We start from the raw sequence: 12,512 nt of genomic DNA, 5'->3' as shown, positions 1-12,512 counted from the left end.
AAAGAAAAAGGAAAGAAAGAAAAAAGAAAAGAAAAGAAAAGGAAAGAAAAGAAAAGAAAAGAAAAGAAAGGAAGAGGGGAAGGAAGAAGGAAGGTGGCCTGCGGATGGGCACAGGCATTACTCGTGAAATCTTGCTTTGTGTGTGTTTGGTATCTTATGGTGGACATCAGTGAAAACTGATGTCTTCTCTCCACGTTTTCCGTTCTGGGAGACGAGGTTTTCAGAAACAGGAACTCCAGCAGCTCCACTTAACTCAGAGGGAAGATGTTTCTTGCTCCCACGTTAGTAAGTGTTCCAGCTGTGGTGAGGCTTCACCTCAATGCAACAATTCTGCAGAAAAGGGTTCCGGAGTCACACGGCTCTCTCAGAAGCCAGCGCTGTCAGAAACAATGAGTAGCCTCCCCACCCCCCGCCCCGACCCCTAATTAAAGAGAGGGGACGAAGGAAAAAGAAAGAAAGGAAAAGAAAAAGAAAGCCTCTGACTCAAGGCTATCGTTAGGTCTATGGACTCTGTTTAAGGAGATCTGCAAGTACATCAGGGGGGAGGGGCAGGAGCAGATCCGACCAAAGCCTTTCTCTGCTTACACCCGGCCCTGCTGTCGGCTCACCTTCCTTGGTGTTTTGCTTATAGAGTCCAGTTAGGCTTCATAATTTGTTTTCTGATTTCCAAAGCAGAGGGATGTGAACGGAAAAGGGACCAGGCAGAGGGCAGAAACAAGGTAAAAGATTCTGGCCGAAGGTGGAGACTTCTTCCAACCACCATCCTGGTTGGATATTGTTTCTACATCTCAAAGAACTGAGAAGAAAATTGGAAGTCGCTAGATACAGGACGATCTTAAGGGTAGTTAGTTTTATGGGTTTTTTTTTTTTTTTTGTTTGTTTGTTTGTTTGTTTTTCAAAGGCTGGAAGGAAAGGGAAGAAAGAGTGTTTTCTACAGGAAATTGTAGTAAAATGTGTCAATGGAGCGCAGGCAAATCTCTTCCCTGCCCAACACACCGGAGAAATTATCAAGGGGTTATTGTGGTGTAGCTACAGAAAAAACAGTGTTTCAAAATGAGTAAGCTAACTTATCACCTCAAGAAATCAAAGCGAAGCATTGGAAACCTAAGCCCTAGGAAATCCTGCTGCTCAGATAAGGTGACCAGGGCGACAGCACTATTGCTTTCAGGCAGCCTGGTTTAACCAAGGAAAGAAACCTTTTTTTGGAGTTCAGCTCAGAAGCAGAGAAGATTTGCAAATCTTGCGCCAGGACAGCTAAACTAGCTGAGTCAGCACATTGTAGTGAGGAAGGCAGGACACTTCCTCCCACTTCTGTGGGACATTGCTCAGGGCGAGAAAAGCCGCCCAAAGTCTGGCTGCTGTTCCCAGTATTGCCTCTATCTAATTACTCGCTTAGGAGTTCAGTTTCTCCAGAGGAGGAAATGAACGCCACTTTCCCACCTCAGCGTGCAGTGTTCAAGCACGCCGCTCCTCGGAGGGGAAGTGTGGCTGAAGGATATAAGTTTCTGAGTTTCGGTCCTTTGCTTCCCAAGCACATCTCTGGTTCACGCGGTGTAAAGATAACTTTTTTTTTTCTCTTCCCCTTTTAGGACAGAGTCTCATAAAAGTACAGGTAAGCGTCAAAGCTGATCTGTAGACAAGGATGACCTCGCACTTTTGATTCTCTGCCTTACGCTGGGATTACAGGGATGCACCACCACACCCAGTTCATACACTGAAGGTCAACCCTGGCTTCATACATGTGCAGTCAACCGTGCCAAGTAAGTAAGTGTGTTACTAGCCTAGCCCACTGTGGGCGGTGTCTCCCCCTAGGAAGGGGTTCCTAGGTTGCATAAGAAAAAGAGCTGAACAAGCTTTGGAAAGCAAGCCAGTAAACAACTATGCCCTCTGCCCTGCTTCCCACCTCTCCATGTGTTTCTTCTGGAGTTTCTTTATTTCCCTCAACAATGGTGATACAGTAGGTGTAAGCTAAATAACCCCTTTCCTTCCCCTAGTTGCTTCTGGTCAGCATTTTATCACAAAACAAACACCACACTAGAATAGATGTGAATTTCAGTTTTTCAGAAAGCTCGGTATTAAGCATAATTCTGAGAAACATTTCTGACTATTCTGAGAAAATAGAATAGACTATTCTGAGAAAATAGTCTAGCCACTATTTTCTTGTAGTCACAGTATAAACATCAACTCTTGTACTCATAGTATAAACATCAACACTTCATTCATGCCTTTTCTTTTCTCTTTCCCTCTTTCCTTTCTTCCTGTTTTCTCCCACCCCCATCCCTCCCTTTTCCTTTCTTCCTTCTTTATCCAGTATTTCTGAATGTCTATCATATGGTTGGGCTTTTCTTGAGCACAGCCCCTTCTCCAGAACTCATTTAATGAAGATAAATATAAAAATTAAAGCCAGTTGTTATTATAAGGGTTGAATGAAAGAGCTACACTTATCCAGGCCTTACTTAGCAGGGCAGGAGGGGCTTTTGAGAGAGGTCAGGGGTGAATGTTTCAGGGTGTGTGGGAGTAAGCCACACATGAAGAAAGCATTAAGAACCCTGCAGATTGAAGACCACAGGAAGAGGAGTGGAATGAGAAAAGTGATGATCAGCAAGGGACAGACTGAGACAATAAGGTCATTCTGCTGTGCCTCTTTTTGAATGTTTAACATCCATGTGTTTTCATAGTTACTAAAAATTAGTTTCACTGCGTGGGTGTGTTTGGGTGTATCATGTGTGTGAATATGGACACACGTGTGCCACACAGTATGTGCAGAGGTCACAGGATGACTTCAGGAGTCACTTCTCCGTGCTGCCATGAGTTCCAGGAATTCAAATCAGGTCCCCTGGCTTGCACAGTATGTGCTTTTACTTGCTGGGCATCTTGTCTCCCCCTTTTTAGGGATTTAAGCAGCTGAATGATATTTGCAGATTTTTTTTTCTCATGTAGCACACCAATACAAAAAGAAATTTAATTATCATGTGTGTGCTTTATGACTTAAAGAGTAGTCATTACATTTGTTTTGAATGAACCTTGTCTTATAACAACAGAAGATTTGTGTGTGTGTGTGTGTGTTTTGTTTGTTTTTCAAGACAAGGTTTCTCTGTGTAGCCCTGGCTATCCTGGAACTTGCTTTGTAGATGAAGCTGGTCTGGAACTCACAGAGATCCACTTGGCTCTGTCTTTTGCCTGCTGGGATATGCCCAGCGCAGCAGCAGGATCTTGATTCTTTTGTTTCTGAGTTCTGTTTGGGCTACCATAGCTGGGTGATTTTGATTTGCACAGATACACGATCTCAAACGGTAATTTTTAAAGCAGATTGTCCACTGATAATCTTGAAATCTAAGGGTAATGTTTTATAAAAAGAGATGAAAATAAAACTTTGTCCTTAGTTATATGTCAAGAGGAAGTTACAATCTGACTTAGAATGATGGGACCAGTATCCAAAACACAGCACGTATGATGTTCAAAAGTAAAAGTTTATCTGAAGCAGTTGACGTTTGAGGTACTTAGTGTAGCAATATAGAAAACCTCCTAATTAGCTCATTAATTTCAAACAGCTTCCTTCTTCTGACTGCTGCCCACGGTCTGCTCTGAATAAAAGGTAGGTGGTTCACTGAAGAAATCCTTCACTTTTGAAATTCATGTGACCGTTCTGCTGCGTCGTCATTTCGGATTTCTTGACTCAGCTACAGATGGATGCAGGCCACTGTCACGTGGTATTCAGCAAGATTCAACTAGTTCACAGGGGTGCAGGTGTTATTTCTTATTGCCACAGTAACTGAGCTGGGTCAGGCCACCATGCTTCTCCCTCTGTCCCACTGAAGGAAAGTATATTTGTTTAATGATTGGCATGCTGTTGTAGAACAAAATAGTATTGTTTTCTGTCACTTTGACATTACCATTCATTTATTCATTTGCTTATTTGTCTGGTAGGCTGTACCCTTCCTTGGTTATGGAGGAAAATGACAATGAATTTGCAAGGGTGCTATAACAAGCCCTTCGTTTGAAAGTAAAGGTCTGCGTTAGGCTGTAAGGCTGTTGTAACAAGGTACAGCCGTCCTTTTCATGGATGTGTGGGAACCCATGGAGACTCTGGGTGAGAATGAATTAGCCTTATTCAAACCTACTCCCCTCTTTAAGGAACTTCCCTGACTGACATGCACAAGTCCAGATCCTGGGAGTTAGAACATCTATAAGGATTTGAGAGGAAGATACAGCTGAGTCCATAACAATGATTTGTACTTTGCTCCAATCTGTCTACCTCTCTCACTCACCCATCGATTTAGTATTGATCATAATAAATTCAAACTTTTTTCATAGGTTCATTTTTATTTGTCATTTGTTGGAATTTAAGACCAACCTTTTTCTCTCTCATGAGAAAAAGATGGAGACATATTTTCTTTGCAGAGATGTCAGAGATAGCATAATATTTCTCAGCTTTTTTTTTTTTAACTAATCATAGCCCATAAAAGCATGTGCTATATCACCAAAAATTAAGGGGTCATTATGAACTCTTTAATGGAATACAAGAAACATAAAAATGTACATTTATTTGTTTTTATATTTTCATTATTATTATTATTGTTATTTATTACAATTTATTCACTTTGTATCCCAGCTGTAGTCCCCTCCCTCATCTCCTCCTGCCCTACTCTCCCTCCCTTTTTCGCCAGTATGTCCCTCCCCTAGTCTACTGATAGGAGAGGTCCTCCTCCCTTACTATCTGACCTTAGCCTTTCTGGTCTCATCAGGACTGTCTGGATCCTCTTTCTCTGAGGCCGAGTAAGGCCACCTCACCAGGGCCAGGTGATCAAAGAGCAGGCAATGAAGTTCATGCCAGTGACTACCCCTGCTCCCCTTTCTAAGAAACTCCTGTGGAGACTGAGCTACCCATAGGCCTCATCTGAGCAGGGGGTCTAGGTCCTCTCCATGCATGGTCTCTGGTTGATATATCAGTCTCTGCAGGCTCCCCCTGGGCCCAGATTTTTTGTCTCTGTTGGTCTCCTTGTAGAGCTTCTGTCCCCTCTAGGTCTTTCTATCTCCGCCTTCCTTCATAAGATTTCTGCACTCTGCCCAAAGTTGGCATAGATGACCACTTATGTCTTTTAAATCAAAGTAACTCTCATATCTAGTGGCAAAAATAAAGGGAAATGTAATCTATACCTCTACACTTACGGGGATGCTAATATTGGGTTTTACTATTTAAAGAAAAGATGAATAATGACTGTTATTGTATATCTTAGCTTGAGATTCTGAAAAAGAGAGACTATGCAAGGATCTGAATCTAGGGAGTTTATCTACATTGCTTAATGACTTGACATAGATTTTGGGTAGCAGGAGTGAAAGAATGGGAAGAGAAAGTAAATAAAAAGTGTGCTATTCTGGGTCTGGAAAGATGGCTCAGCAGTTAAGAGCCCTGACTGCTCTTCTAGAAGATCAGCACCCACATGGCAAGCCTATGATTGTATGTAACTCCAATTCCAGGGAATCTAACATCCCTTTCTGACCTTTGTAGGGACCAGACACCAAACAAGCATATGGTACACAGACATGTGCAAACAAAACACTCATACACATAAAATTAATTAATCAATTAATTAAAAACTGTGTGTGCTACTTTATGAAAATGCCTTTGGGGCTGCCTACAACCTGAGCTAAGGGAGACATTTTCTTAATTGAGGTTCCCTTCTTTTAGAAGACTTTAGCTGTGTCAAAGATATAAAAATACCCAACATACCTTCTTATCATTTTAATGTACCATGTTATCCTCTTAACAATATGTTTACACTATATGGTAAAGGATCCTTACTGAGTTCTTCCAAGTCATAGACAATATGAAAGATTTTTTCAGTTTTGTAGCCAGTAAATGGCTGTTACAGAAGCAAAGGTCATGTGTGTTACAGATAACCAGAAAGAAGGTCTCAATCTATAGTGAGGGAGTGCTCTTTAATGCCTCTGTCTTAACCTGAGCTGACTGTATATTCCTTAATATCACGTGTACTTTAATACCTATATCGTACTTATAACTGATGTAGCTAAATTTTGTAAGCCAAAAATTTAATAATTAAAACTACATGCCAGAACCTCATGATTTTTCTAGGTGCCATATATGAAATAAGAAGAATCAACAATTTTTCTAATGAATCCCCAAGTGTGCCTATCTGGGAAAAATCGAGGTCCCTAGTCATATCTATCTTTTGGTTTATATGATTGGAATTGATTCACCACAAGAAAAATACAACAAGAGCTTCAAAATCTGCATGTCACTATCAAGCTTGTGTAGAAGCAGAGCTATAAACTCAAGTGAAGAATGAAAGGATTGGATTTGTAAGACCTGGAGTCTCACTGCTCAGGAGCGTGCCCTTCCCAGGAACTCTCACAGACCACAGCTCGATTCAAAAGCAAGAAGTTTTATTGCTACCGCGATAGGGTTGCCCCTCCAAAGACAGGAGATGACCCTGAACATGCAAAGCACAGGGTTTTTACACCTGAAAATCAGATCACTTTTGCTCTATAGTTTACAGCTGGTTGTAGATAGTTGACAGCTGTTTGTTTCTCAGAATGGTTCACCCGCCCTTCAAGAGCTCTCTGCACCTGGCTTCCATTCAAAGAATCACAGTTGTTGTCTGTCATTCCCAGGTGGCCCCTCAGATTATATACAAGCAGTAAGTTTATTAGAAACTTCACATAGTCTCTAAGGATTCCTTACAGATATTATTATTTAAAATGTTATTTGAAAAGAGTGTGGTGGTTTGGATGAGAATGGCTCCCATAGTCTTATCTATTTGGATGTTTGGTCCCTAGTTGCTTGAACTGTTCGGGAAGTATTAGGAGGTGTGGTCTTGTGCTGTTGGAAGGCTTTAAAGTGCCATTCCTAGTTAGCTCTCTTTCTCCTGCAGTGGATTAAGATGCCACACCTACCTGCTGCTGCCATGCTCCTCACCATAATGATCATTTACTCTAGCCTTCTAAAACTACGAGCCCCAAAGTAAACAGTTGTTTTTATTTTCTCAGATGAGGGGACTAGATGAGCGCCATATCCAAGCTGTGTGAATACAGTGCTTGGGCTGAGCCCGGAGAGTTTCCTTCTATATTTTAGCGATCTATCTCCAGGCCTAGACCTGGAAGCTTCTAGCCTCCATACAATCTAATCTTTTTAAAACCCATACCTTGAAGATTTCAGCTTCCAGCCTCCATCTGCTAACTTAGGTCTAGAATGTTTCAGCCTCTGAGACTTACTGCTGAATAAACTCCCCCTTTCTAGCTTTTTCTGAACTCTTACTGGATGGCTCAGTTCAGCTGTTCTGGCCCAAACTCCTCTCCAAGCAGACTGATTCAAACTGCTGTATCTTAACTTCTGCCTGAATTGCTCTGCCTGGCCTCATACTAACTTTGGAAATAGGTTCTAATCTTCTGTTTCCTTCTCATTTTCTGACTCGTTCTGTCTTCACCTGTGTCTAGCTTGTTCTGTTTTCAACCCCTCTCTGTAAAACTGTCCTGGTAAAAACTGCTGCCTCTTTCTCCCTGTACTGTTTTTTTTTTTTTAATTACCCCTGCACTGTTCTTAAGTATCCTTTCTTTCCTGTCCTGTTCTCATGAGAGTTGGGTGTATCCTATCTCTGACTCATCTGTCAAAATTTCCTCTGATCCATCATTTTTTCTACCCCTCTTTTACACAACATTTTCAAACATGGCTGCTTCATACCTTATAGTTATATAAACTAAACTTATGCTCATTGTTTGGGATTAAAGGTGTATAGTAAGGGCATGTCTGTATTCCAGCCAGATGATACTATAATCCAGAAAGTGTCTGTATTTCAGCTGAGTCACATAGACCTTTGGAAAGTCTTTGGATGTGACCTTGTGCTAGAGAAACTATGTTGCTGGATTAAAATTCCTCTACATGTTTTTCCTTTATAAGTTACCTTGGTTATGGTGTCTTGCCATGATAATACAAAAGTAACTAAGACAAAAGGGCTGGAGAGACAGCTCAGTGGCCAAGAGTATATACTGCCTTGCAGAGGACTGGAGTTTGGGTCCCAGCATCCCTATGCAGTTATAGCCACTTGTAACTGAACTCCAGGAATCTGATGCTTTCTTCTCGCTTCCATAGCCACTGCACTCAAGTATGCAAACACACAGACACTAAATAAGCATAAAAAAATACAGTCTATAAAAAGAAATACACTATAAAGGTTGACTTATTTTTGGTGATTAGTTTTATATGTAAATGTAGACCATTGTAACCACTGTAATCACGATACAGAACCATTCTGTTAAGTTAGATTCCTCTTTGCAATCTTGTCATAGTCATAAGACTTTAACATCTTGTCAGTTACTTTTCTCATCAGTATGACCAGATAGGAGAAGCAACATAAGGGAGAAATGATGTCTTTTGGCTCAAAATCTGAAGGGACACAGTTTGTCATGTCTTCATAGTGGCTAGAATGTGTTATGACTATTTGTTACATCTTGGTGGACCAGGAAACAGACTTTAGTGGGAAGGTGGGCTGGGTTACAATCAAAGTCAATCTGTAAGATCAAAATGATTTACAGAGAATACATGTTGTAAACATGTAATCATCCAACATATAACTGGCTTTCTAGACTCAGTATAATTGCTTTGAGGTTCATCCACAGTACTACAGGTATCCATAGTTTGCTGCTTTTTGCTACTCAGTGTACCCTAGTGTACAGTTTGTACTTTGCTTATCTAGTCATCCATGACATTTGAAGAGATTCCAGCTTCTGGAAATCATGAATATAGTTGCTATGTGTCAGAGAACTAATTTAATCACAAAAGCAGAACAAGATGTTTTCACAGTTAAGACATGATTAAGCTTAGGATCACTGACTAGTAGGACAAATCAACATCCGGATCCCCCACTTGGGTTGCACTGAAAAGGACACAATGTTATTCCTGAACGCTTCATGCCCAAATGCATAACCTGTCTAAAAGCATGAGGTAATGTTCAGACAAACCCAGGGCAGGAGCATTCTATTAAATAAGTGACTGCTACTCTCTAAATATGAGACTGCCATGAAAGACAAACAGAGAATGGGAAACTATTCTGAACTGAAACAAAGCAAAACAAACAAAACAAAACAAACAAACAAAACCAAAAAGCTAAAGACACGTGGCACCCAAAGGCAATATGACTTTGATGGAGTACACACTTGTTAGACAGGACAGGAAGAAGGAAATGCTTTGGAAATCAATCTCGTACCAGTGTTAGTCTTCTGCATGTTGAGAAATGTGGTTACGCAAGAGAATGTAAGATAACATGTTTTTGTTTTTAGAAAGTTCGTACTGCAGTGCTTAGGGAGTTCTGTCAACTATTTTTAAGTGATTTGAAAGAAAGGGAGGATGGAAAAATAAAAAAAATGATCACGTTTCATGTCAGAAAAACAGTTCATTCATGCAGCTTTTTGTAGGTTTATAAGCTTCAAAAAAAAAAAAAAAACAGAAGAAAAAACATTCTATGGAGATAATTGCAGTTGTAAACATTTCAAGATTAATTTAAATGTTTTAAAGGTAACATTGAATATTACCTTAGTAATAGTTAGTTAGTTTCAAAAGCATTCTTTAAATTCTTCAGCCATTGGAAAAGGATCAGAGCCTCAATTTTAGAGAGATTTACAAAAAAGATGCTGATTAAAATATGTGAATCTACAAGTAGATATTTTGTTTTGCTATATTTTATGGTTCAGATAAAGTAATATTTGAACAGAAATGTTTCATAGGGTCCTCAAAATATTACAAACCAACTTGTCTATGTTTACAGTTCTGCATGAATGTAAACATATGTGTAAATTTTACACATCTACCCACATGTAGGTTCATATCAATATCTTACTAAGAAAAAAGAAATTCTTATTTAAAACTTGAAAATACTACAATAATTGATTTTATCCCAAATGGGTCACTCTTTGCATTCCAGACTATCCTGGAGCTTGCTATGTACTCTAGGTTGGCCTCCAACTCACTGAGATCCTCTTGCCTCTGTCTCCTAAATGCTGGGATTAAAGACGTGTGCCACCATGCCCAGCCAACAGACGCTGTGCTTCTTCAAAGGTTCCCAAACTCTTTTTGGGTCATGGTGGCATTAATGTCTTAATGATTTTTTTTCCCAGGAACTACAAGAACAACAAAATAATTACAAAAGGCAGGTTGCTATGTAGATACACATTTTCTAAGGAAGAAATGAGTGTAATGACTTGTATGAGGTCATGGTTCTGTCACTCTTTTTTGAGTGACTTCCCTAAACATGGCATTGCCGTTTGGAAATGTAATTAAAGGACCTTGCTCTTTCTGAACTTGGATTTTTTTTTCTTTGCTTCTTTTTTGTTCCTGTTTCTCCACGCGACACTCCCTTTTGTAAAATATTTTTCTTCGCATAATTTACCAAATGTTCCTGCCTCACACTTGTACACATCATTTTTTTTTTTCTCCACAGTGATATCATGTCATTTTCCTTGATAATGGGCCCGATGTGTCCTTCTGTAGATGGCCAGGAGATTTGCTGACTCTGTCCTTGTCCCTTAGGGCTTTCAGTATTTGCCTAAGCATTTCTTCCAGGCTTTCACCTCCTAGTCTCTTTCAGCTGTTTCACTTTGTTACAGAAATTCCAGTCACCAACTAGACACACGACTGGGAGGCTGCAGCTTAGCTATTGCTCTGACTTCACTCACAAGTTACTCTCCTCTGAGAAAGGACTGTGGAGGCTTCTTATGAGCAATGCACAACTGTGATGAGCAATACGTTTGTACTTTTATGCAGCAGACACTGTGATACTACAAAGATTTCCACACTCTTTTTGGGTCTTCATAATTTTTTTCCTTGCTATAATTCCTGGCAATACAAGAATAACAATGACAACTACTTTCTCCCCACAAAATGAAAACAAAATAAAAACAAATATAAATACCCAACCCAAACCAAACAGTCTACTTTATGGTGTCCAAGAACATTAATTGTTTATGCTTCAATAATAAGATCACTGTTTGTTAGGCAAACATTGCAGTTGGAGACAGCAATCATAGACAGTTTCATCTCAAATGGACTGAGTGCTGATGGCTGTGCATGCCTGTTGGGAAATGCTCACCGTCACCTTCTTCAGACTCAGACCAGACACTGCTCCCCCCTCTTCCCATCCCACCCTGAGTTCTTACTTGGTTCTTTATGATTGTAGCAACTACTGAAAACACAGTTTTGCAAAGAAAAGTATTTTTAAAAAGGGAGTGTCGCAGGATGAAACAGCAGACATCTTGAGGGAGGAGATGCAGTGTTTGCAGAGGCTGCTGTGTTGTCCTCAAATTTTGAAAATATTCTGTTACGTCTCTTAAGTTCTCTGTGTGCCAACTGCAGTGCTCAGGGAAGGAAGACAGAAAAGACCTCTCCTAAGTGAGAATTGCTGTTCTGTGGCATGCAGGAAGGTGGTCAGCTAGGCGTTTTGTGATATAGGGTCCTGAAGTCAAGACATTGTGGACAGAGTGGACATTTTCGGTTAACATGAGAAATCTGAACCATGTGATACTTTATGGAACATAGAGTGCTGCTTTCACCATAGATTCTACTAACATCCTAGTTTCCAACCCTCTTGAACCTAGGGCCTAGATGCAAGGTTGACCTGTGTCCAACTGACCGTGATTCTCAGATGAGGGGTCAAAAGTAAGATAAATGCATCTTGTTAGGAATATGGAAAGATCCCTCTGGTGAGCAAAGTTGGGATGTTGGCATGCTGCCTGCCTTGGTAAAGATTGCCAATGCTACTCTTCCTGGACAGGCTTACTGGCTAGATTTGGCTGTGTTTTGGGTGGTGGTGCCTTCCCCACCCATTTATAAATATTTGTTATCATTGTGCATGTTTTGTGCACATATGCAAATCAGAAGATAATTCTATGTAGTTGGTTCTCTCCTTTTTCCTTTTTGTGGGTTCTAGGATTATAACTCCGGTTTTTAGGAGAAGTGTTTTACATGCTTTTATTGGCCCTCCCCTTTGTAATGCTCATTCTGAATGTGATTTTCAGAGTCTTTCTGAGAGGTAAAAAAAAAAATGTGTCCTGATGAATTCCTTTCTGTTTAACTGAATGTATATACTCTTAAAAGAATAGATTCGCCTTTCATTTTAAATTAATTTGTCTGAGAGTTTTGTAGAGTATATTTTCATCATGTCATTCCCCTCCCACAATTCCTTCTAAATACACCTCCACCCTGCACTGTGTTCTCTCTTTTAAACCCATCAAGTGCAATTGTGCTGGCCAGTACTCTAGGAGAGATAGTCTTTCACTGAAGCATGGTTGACCTACCAGGCAGTATACAATTAAAGAAAACCAAGTCTCTCCCAGCAGTTCTCAGTTACCAATAGCTCTTCAGCTAGGGGTGGGATTTCCTGTCCATATCTCCCCTCCACACTGGGATTTTGTCTGGATTGAGCTTGTACAGGTCTTTTGCATGCTGTGACAACCATTGTGAGTTCATACGTGCAACTGCTCTGCTGTGTCTGAAAAACACTTTT

General features: G+C 40.3%; 1 long non-coding RNA gene across 1 annotated transcript; it reads left to right on the top strand.

The window, feature by feature from the left end:
• Positions 1–586: 586 nt before the first annotated feature.
• On the top strand, positions 587–3,684 carry LOC132648780 (uncharacterized). Its single transcript, XR_009587186.1, has 3 exons — positions 587–719; positions 1,590–1,760; positions 3,552–3,684. It is a non-coding gene; the product is annotated as an uncharacterized LOC132648780 (long non-coding RNA).
• Positions 3,685–12,512: the final 8,828 nt, after the last annotated feature.

Source organism: Meriones unguiculatus, chromosome 17, assembly GCF_030254825.1.
Source record: "Meriones unguiculatus strain TT.TT164.6M chromosome 17, Bangor_MerUng_6.1, whole genome shotgun sequence".
In the NCBI taxonomy this organism is placed as follows: domain Eukaryota; kingdom Metazoa; phylum Chordata; class Mammalia; order Rodentia; family Muridae; genus Meriones; species Meriones unguiculatus.
Note: the sequence above shows the minus strand (reverse complement) of the source record. Positions and strands in the feature narration are given on the sequence as shown.